The following is a 9,509-nucleotide window of genomic DNA, read 5'->3' on the forward strand; positions in this document are numbered from 1 at the left end:
GAGACAATTTTTATGGCATATTGTTTCATGAAAAATACAAAGTTGGAAAATAGTAATTATAGAACGATACTGCCAATTTTAAAAAAAATTATAAGTATTAATTATTCCTAGAAAAACCAAGGGAAATAGATAGCAAACTATTCACAGGGGCTTTCTTCTTGGGGAAGAGAAAGCCACAGGAAACTTTCTAGCCAGCAGTGTGCGTACACAGTCTATGTGGTGGCTAAGAGCCAGTGATGCAGTCACAGTGCCCAGGATAAGACCCGGTGGTGTCATCAACCAGCCAAATGACCTAGGTAAAGCCATTTGATAGTTGTCTGCTTCCATGTTTCCTCCTCTGTAAAGTGTAAGTAATGATACTTATTTCAGAGAATGGTGAAGGTCAAATGAGGTGGTGAAACAGGAGGCTGCAGAGCATGGAAATTCTACATCTGTGTCCTGGTGCCAGGCAGCCTGGCTTGGTATTCCTGTTTCACTACTCAGCTGTCTTAGGCAACTTACTTAAACATTTTTGTTTCATTTTCCTCATCTATAACATAAAAATTAATTCCTCTATTTTAATGCTTAAAAAAGAGAGTTCTGGTGGCCTAGTGGAAAGAAGCAGCGTTGCAATCCAATGTATGCAGTTTGAATCCACCAAGTTTCAGCTGCTCCAAGGAAGAAGGATGGGCAATCTCCTCTAGTGTTATTTATTGCCTCCGAAAATTTTCTGGAGAATACTGAAAGGGAGGAGGGAAAGATCAAACTGATTGCAGTCAAGTGAGAATTGATTCACAGCTGACCTTGCATTGGGTTTCCGAGACTGTAAATTGCCTGAGAGGTCACCCATCTTTCTCCTATGAAGCCACTGGTGAATTTGAACTGCCTGAAAGATGTAGCCTTTGGGTTAGCAGCATGGCTCACTATGGACTAGGTCACCAATGCCCTCTCTCTACCTTAATATAACTACCTCTTATAATAGCTACTTTATAAACTGTGAAGCCTGACATACATTTAGCATCGAGTATGTATTGACACGACAGGAGAATCGATGCCTTCGAATTGTCGCCAGGAGAGACCAGTCCTTGGGGAAGGACATCATGCTTAGAAGGGTGGAGAGACAGCACAGGAGAGGAAGACCCCGGATGAGATGGATTGATACAGTGCCTGGGGCAATGGGGGTTGGTGTGTCGGGATTAGTGAGACTGGCTCAGAACAGGGCAAATTTCAGAGCTGCTGTACATATAGGGTTGATATGGGTCACAGACAACTTGTTGGCACATAACAACAATAACAATGTATTGACTAGTATATGATTATGTAATATTTGGATTTTTATTATAAATATTTATTTTACTTTTAAAAAACTTTACTAAGGTTAATTTTTTCATCCTGTGTTTTATTAATGAAATATGTTGTTCTATTCCATTCCACAATAAAAATCCCCCCTCATTCCCCTAGCTGATGTTGCACAAGTACTCCAAGATTCCCTGTCCACTGCTCCTTTGGGAGTGTGTCCACTGGATAGCCATGTGGAAACCACTCAGGGCTTTTGTGGGCAAAAATTGGAAGGGGTCAATCCAGTTCCCAGAGGGTTTTTTATTTGATGACTTTGGCCACTTGCTCATAGGCCAGCTCAATCTTTATCTGGACAGATGGAGGGGAATGCTCCCCGAGCATATGTGTTTCACAAGTACTGAAGCACTCCCTTAGATTGTTCTGGAATGGAGAATCCCAGGTACTTCTTACATACAACCTGAACAAAGTGGAGTTTTGGCAACCGATTACAGTCAGCCAGGGTGAGTTCATTGCCATCCAGAAATTTCCTCTGAGAGATACCTTCATCCTCAGCACTGATCTCATCCACTTTTCCTGGGAAGGGGGATACCAAGTAATTGGCCAAAATCCTTAGTGCTTTCCGGACCCCCTTCTCTAGATTATCACTGGCTGCAGGGTTTGAATTCTTGATATGGGCAGAAAATTCGTCAAGTATGTCCAGACCAGCTGTGTTGAATTCAGGGATCAGAGTTGCCAGCTTGGGGTACCTGGGAGGGCATAGCAGAGTCTCCAGGAATTCTTGGATCTTGTTGGTGTCTGTGTGCAGCTTGGTGCCATACAGCAGGAATGGGAGCTACTCTCCTGGGCACACCTTCTCCACAGTTTTTGTCCGCCTCTTAGGGTCAGCAGTGGCGACATTGAAGGTGACTCCTTTTAGCCACAGCACCATGAACAGTCTCTGGGAGAAGGGACTGGTCCCAGTCTTGTCCCCATCACTGCCAACTTTCATGAACAATTTGACATGTGGTTGTTCCTCAGGCATGGTTGAAACATGGACCTGAGGTTAAGTTTTAAATATCATAAAATTCACTCATTTCAAGTGTACAGTTCAGTGATATTAAGTTAACTTTACCAAGTAGTGCAAACATCACCAAAAATTAATTTTAAAATTGTTTCGTCCTCTCAAAATGTCATTCCTGTCCATTTATCGTTAATCTCCTTTCCCACCCTCAGTCACGCTGTTGTTGTTCTTGTTGTTGATTGCCTTCAAGTCCAGCATGACTCCTAACGACCCTGAATGCAAGGCCTGAAACCTCTCTACAACTATCAACATTTATCAAAGTTCATAGAGTTTCTGGAGGCATGGTATTTATGAATTGGATGCCACTCCTGCTTCCAAACCTGTCATAGTATGTTGTTGGGTTTTTGTGCCATAGAGTTGCCTGTGATGTGCAACTCTGAACCCTTCCCTGTCCTGAGCCAGTCTCACTAACTTGGACATGCCAGCTCCCATCGCCCAAGTTACTGTATCAATCCATCTCATCTGGAGTCTCCCTCTCCTGCACTCTCTGTCCACCTTTCTGAGCATGATGTCCTTCTCCAAGGACCAATATTTCCTGTCCATGGGCCCAGAGTTAGTGAGGTGGAGCTTCAAAATCCTAGCCTCCAAGGAAAGACTTGGTTTCAGCCTCTCCAAGATAGACCTATTTGTTTTCTTGCAGTCCCTGATATGTTCAAGACTCTTCTCCAGCACCACAACTCAAAGGCATCTATTCTTCTTCTGTCATTCTTAGTCATTGTCCAATTCTCTGAAGCATAACACGTAATTGAGAAGACCATGGCCTGAATTACGTATCTAGACTTTGTATCTAGACTGACATTGTTGCTCTTCAGAACTCTGGAGAGGTCCATAACAGCAGAGTTTTCCAATGCAATTCATCTTTTCATTTCCTGACTTCTGGTTTTAAGAGTGTTGATTGTGGATCCTAGCAAAGTGTAATTGTTAACAACCTCTTCTCCATCTAATATGGTGCTGCCAATTGGCCCAGTAGTGAGAATCTTTGTCTTCTTGATGTTGAGCTTTAATCCATATTGAAGACTACAGTTCTTGACTTTTTTCAGCAAATGCTTCAGGTCCTCCTGAGTTTCAGCAAGCAAGGTTGTGTCATCTGCATATAGCAGGTTGTTAATGAGTCTTCCTCCAATCCTGATACCACACTCCTCCTCACAAAGCCCTGCTTCCCGAATGATCTGTTCTGCATACAGATTGAAAAGGTATGGGGACAGGATGCATCCCTGACGCACTCATTCCTGATTTTGAACCATGCAGTATTTCCTTGCTCCATTCTGAGGACTGCTTCTTTGTCCAAGTATAGATTTTGCATAAGAATGCTCAAGAGCTCAGAGATTCCCATTTTACTCAAGGTTAGCCACAATTTATTGTGATCCACACAGCCTTTGCATAGTCAATGAGACACAGATAGACATTCTTCTAGTATTCCCTGCTTTCTGCCAAGATCCATCTGACATTGCAAATAATGTCCCTAGTGCCATAACTTTTTCTAAACACAGCCTGTATAGTTCCGATAGTTCTCTGTCAATGTACTACTGTTCAACTCTTTTCTGGATATTCTTCAGCAGGATTTTGCTAGTGTGTGATATCAGTGATACTGTTTGATAATTTCTACACTCTGTCAGGTCACCCTTTTTTGGAATGGGAATAAATATGGATCTGCTCCAGTCAGTTGGCCAAGTAGTTGTCCTCCAGATTTCTTGGCACAAACCTCAGTCATAGGCAATCACTAAGTTATTTACTGTCTGTATTTTTTTCCTTTTCTGGATATTTCATATAAATGGAATAATAAAATACATAATATTTTGTATCCAATATATTTCATTTAGCAAAATCTTTTTGAGCTTTATCCATGATGTAGATGTCAGTATTCTGTTACCTTTTAATATTGATATATATATAGATAGAAATATGTTGATATAAATATATATATATATATGGACAATCTCCTCCCATGTGATTAATTGCCTCTGAAAACCCACCAGAGGGTCAGCTATGGGTTGGTTCCAATTCAATGGTACACAACAACTATATATGTGTGTAATGTATGTGTAGATATATGTGTGTGTGTATATATATATATATATACATATATATGTATTTCATTTTGTCTATCCATTGGTTGATAAACATTTAGATTGTTTCAAGTCAGCTTTTATGAATAATGCTGAACATCCACATGCAAGTCTTTGTGTGGGTATGTATATTTACTTCTCTTGGGTAGAAGATACCGAGAAGCAGAATTGCTGGGTTGTATAGTTGTTTTATGTTTAACTTTTTGGGAAACTGCCAAACCATTCCCTAAAGTGGCTGCACCATTTTACATTCCCACTAAGCCAATATTTGCTATTGTCTGTCTTATTTACTGTAGCTGTTCTAGAGGGTGTGAAATGATACTCATTGTGGTTTTAATTTGCATTTCCCTAATGACTAATAATGTTGAGCCTCTTTTCATACACTCATTGGCTGCATTTTACTTCTGTTATCAGAATTTATACATATATGTATTTTATACCTATTTCTACTTAAATGTACATGTAATGTATCTTAAACACATATGAATATACATATTTCTGATTATATATGTAAAAAATACTCTTCTGATTACAAATGTAAAATTTAGCCAATAAGTACATGAAAAGACGTTCAACATAATTTATATATAAAATAAGAGCTCAGTTGAATAATCATATATCTCTAGCGAGAGCAGAGAGGCCCCACCCCTTCCAACATGGGCAAACAATCCCATACAACTGAAGGAAGAGGCCAGGGCAGCCCCAACAATGCCACCACCTGTTCCCCTGCAAAAGGACCCTGGAGGCTGAGGCTGTTGAACATAATGGAAGCCCTGCCCCTCCCCAGACTGCCTCCTCCCACTGGGCACCTGCCCAAGGTCATCCAGTGGGAGCCTAGGGCATGCCAGCTGGCATCCTGGAGGGTCACAGGAAGGGCATGGGCCCTTGAGACCACTGTGGGGGTGCCCAGATGGAAGATTCAGCCCACCTGCCTCCTTCCCACCATTCAGGACTGGCAGCAAAACCCTGACATGAGATCAACTCAGCCTACAGCTGCCTGGGCTGGGCCTGCTGGGCTGCAAGCCCCTCTGATGGCATAAATAAAAGAGTATTAAAACACAATTCGTCGTTGGTCTCCCAAAGAGTGCCTGGCATTGTTCTATATCATCACCAGGTAGCTGTGCATGTATTTGTGCATCATGTATTGTCAAAGAATCAGACACCATGTCACAGCCTGACTTTGGCTATGAGGAGCCAGAGAGGAAAGAGATCCTTTTTCTGCCCTCAAGAAGGTCTCACAGTGCCAGAGGAGTTACAGAATGTGCAAAGATCCTGAAAATACAGAAAACAATCAGACTTACAGTTTCTAGAATGTCCTTTGTGTGCTGGGTTTACTCTCTAATTGTTTCTCATCTTCTCAGCAGCTTTGATATTTGAATCCAGTAGAAGCTATCCTAACTAACCTGCTCTTAATGAACTCAGTGGGCTAATGGCTGCCCTCAATTTCCAGGACAGAACATGCTGACGGCTCAAGCATCTAGAACATTCCCCATCTGCCCAACCTTTCTGCATCCCCTGGCTGAGCTGTGAGTTCCCAGGGACAGTTTGTTTGTTTCATTCCCAAAAAGATGGGGCTATTTGCAACTATTATTGTAATTATATAATTTGCTGAATTAAATAAGAAGAACTAAATCTGATTGCAAAAAAAGAAAGCAATGTTTGAAGAAAAACTAAGTCTGATGCTTTGGAAACAAGCAATAAAGAGGAGTTGTGAAAATAAATCTGTTGGTTTAGTATGGGAGAGATTTGGGGGCGGTGGATCGTAAAAATGTGGAATTCTAAATTCAAACTGCCTCACCAGTATCCTTGTGTTCCACTTTTAAAAAGAATAGGCTTTATGCAGGCAAAATAGAGGGCTTAGACTGAAGCAACAGACTTGGCCTGCACTAACTGTTTTATGTTAGAACAAAATGTTTAAGGTATTCGTGAAAATATTTTTTCCCCAATTCCTTTTCTTAGCCAACCTTTCCAATTAACCACTTGAAATGAAGCAGGTTAGCTAGGCATTACCTACAATGCTCTTATCCCCATTTTACAAATGAACAGAATAAAGTTGAGGAAGACCTAGTACCTTATTAGTGCCCAGGCCTGGAAGGCTCCTAGACCAGGACCTTCCCAGTCACTCACAGGCTCTGGGCCTGGTTGGGTGGCAGGGGGTGGGGAGGGGGAGGTATGTGTTTAAGCCTGGGACTGAGTTATGCGGGTGTTGGTCTAAGGATGAGTGTGTGTGGGTGTGAGAAGGGGGTTTATGATGACTGAGAATGTCGACAGGGGACAGTATGAGGGTGGGAATTTTGATGTACATGTGTGTGTGCACACATTTCTGACATGGTCTCAGTGGCAGCCTAGTCCCTTCTTAAGTTTCTCTTGAGAATTATCCTCAGAGGTCAGTTCTTATGCAACCAGCACAGCCTCCACAAGAACGTCTACTCAGCTATTATGGAGCAGGCTTAGGCATAATCAATAGAGACGCAGCCCAGAAATGACCCCGCCTCACCATTTCTCTGAGGCCCATATGGTGCCCACTTCTAAACTCTAGACAAGAAGACTAGCTACACTCTGCCCCTCCTCCAGCACTGAGGCCTCTTCCCATGTGGGTAGACATCGCATCCTTTTTTGAGGGACAAGGGGCCTGGGTTCAGTCTAGGATTCCTGAAAGCTCAATGAACTCAGTTTGAAGCTCTAGCTCTTCTGAACTTCCAGAAAGCCTGAAAAGATTGGGATGAGTCAGAGGGAAAGCCAAGCAGGCTGGGTTGAAATTGTCACTGTTCACTCAGCGACCCAGGCACTTGCCCTACACATAGTCATTTCCCTTATCTATTAAATGGATATGGTGGCACCACCTTATGAAATGCAGGAAATCTCAGACTCAGAACTAGCTGAGCCCAACCTTTTTTTCTGACACTAGCTGTCTGTGTTTGGGCAAGTGCCTTAATTTTGCCTTAGTGGAAAGGAGTTGTGCTTCCAACTCAAAGACTCACGATTCAAATCCACCAGCTGCTCCTCAGGAGAAAGATGGGCAATCTCCTCCTGTGTGATTTACTGAACCCCCCCCACCCCCACCCCCGGAAGGCCAGCTATGAGTTGGTTCTAACTCAACAATACACACAACAACATAAAGTGCCAATGAGAGTACCTGTCTCCTAGGGTGTTCTGGAGGGTTAAATGAGTTAACATATGAAAGTGTATGCTATACGTGTCTACTATTATTATAGTTTTTATTTTTTAAAAATTTTAAAATGTTACTCATAATATTGGTTTTTCAGTCTTACAGGTTTGGAATGAGCATTAAATGAAATGCACTGACTGTAGTGTCTGAAGGAGCCCAGGGAGTCATGAGTGCCTCGCTTAGCCTGGAACCAAAGTGAGAAAGACACAAACAGAATAGACCTGAGAACCTCCCATTTATCGTACTAACTGCTTCCTTATTCACTGGAACATAAAAGCCTTTCCCTTGTGCTTCATACTGTTCATTATTAGAACAGTTCCTTTCTCCTGTGTTGTTTACTTTCACAGCAGATGTCAAAGCAAGAACAGAGGATTCTTGTGTGCATTTTCCAGGTGGAGTAACTGAGAAACTCTCCTAGGTGTTATATATTCCCCAGCCCCTCCCAGATTGGAACCCCAAAACAATTATGTCAGAAAGATGCTGAAAGTATATGTTATCCCCAGGTGTCAGATCCCAGAGAGCTGATCAGAAGGATTTTGAGCCTGTATGGAACCTCAGATAGAAAACATACTGAGATCGATTAATGATGTTTGCCACAGATTAAGGAGTATGAGGTGGTAACACCTCACATTACTCAGCCTCTTCTCTCTCACTTAGCGTCCCAGATGTAGATAGGAGGCCACTTGTCCACAGTGTGTCCTCCAAAGGAGGCAGCAGAACTGGCTGTCAACCCTGCACATCTGTGATCTCTCCCCTCATGACACTAGATCGTTTCTACTTTCACGGGAAGTCATTTTCTCAGTGTCTCTAACATCATTTGCTCCAGTTGCTAATAATCAAGTCATGTAGAGAGAACCGAGGAACCTGGGAGCCCCAGTGGTACCCAGTGTAGGTTACGTATTGGGGATGTTAACCAAAGGGTGAGTGAATTGACCCCATCAGCTGCTCTGAGGGAGAAAAAGAAGAGAATCTCTCCCATAAAGATTTACAGCCTTGGGAACTATTCAAAGCCTTGGAAAGGGGCAGTTTACTATGTCCTTAGGGTTGCTATGAATTGGAATAGATTCATTGGCAATGGGTTTGGCTTGGGAGGAGGCCACTGATGTCCCTGCCATATTATATGAGATTCATAGCACAACCACAAAATTATTTGTCTTCAAGGAAACTCAAGGAAGAGGAAGGAGGAAAGCAGGCTGCAGAACATCACACTATATTTGCTATGTGCGGCCCCTGGAAATGGACCCAAAAAAGATTGCTCCCACCCTGCCAGGAGGTTCCAAGTGAGTAGAGCAGAAGACGCCAGAGCAAGCAGGGTCACAGGCAGTACACACATATGCACACAGCTAAGCAGATAGTTGAAATTTACATATATACACAGCTAAATATATGGTCACAGATAATAGCAACATGAAATATAGCATAAAATATCCACACACTTACCATCTAGTTAACACATGATGACAATTTGCCATTTTTGCTTCATACATTTTTAACGAACGAAACCAGTGTCAAAGATTTTTCAATTGGCATCCCTTATATAACTATCTCCAATTCCCTTCCTTATTCTTAAGCAACTACCATCAGAAATCTGGCATGCATCCTCCCAGTGCATTTTAAAATAAAAACAAAACTCTTAAGCAATACATAGTATTGTTGTGTGTATTTTAAATTTTTACATCAATGTGTCTTACTATACTTATTTTTAACTTTCTTTTTAAGATTACAATTTTCCTTTTTTATTCCGTATGTATTCAACTGTTGATACATGTGACTCAAGACCATTTAGTTTATTTACTGTATGATATTCTGTTGTATAAATAATAATACTGGTTGTTGTTGTTGTTGTTAGGTACCATCGAGTTGAATACAACGCATAGCAACCCTATGAACAAAAGATCTGAACTCTGTTCTGTCCTGTGCCATCCTCACACTTCCT

The 9,509-nt window shown here is 41.9% G+C and overlaps 1 pseudogene; it reads right to left on the reverse strand.

The window, feature by feature from the left end:
• Nucleotides 1-1,578: 1,578 nt before the first annotated feature.
• LOC102854440 lies at nucleotides 1,579-2,299 on the reverse strand (annotated as a pseudogene).
• Between the last annotated feature and the right edge of the window lie 7,210 nt (nucleotides 2,300-9,509).

The sequence above is a fragment of the Elephantulus edwardii genome, unplaced genomic scaffold, assembly GCF_000299155.1.
Source record: "Elephantulus edwardii isolate Elephantulus edwardi_28Jun2011 unplaced genomic scaffold, EleEdw1.0 scaffold00116, whole genome shotgun sequence".
In the NCBI taxonomy this organism is placed as follows: domain Eukaryota; kingdom Metazoa; phylum Chordata; class Mammalia; order Macroscelidea; family Macroscelididae; genus Elephantulus; species Elephantulus edwardii.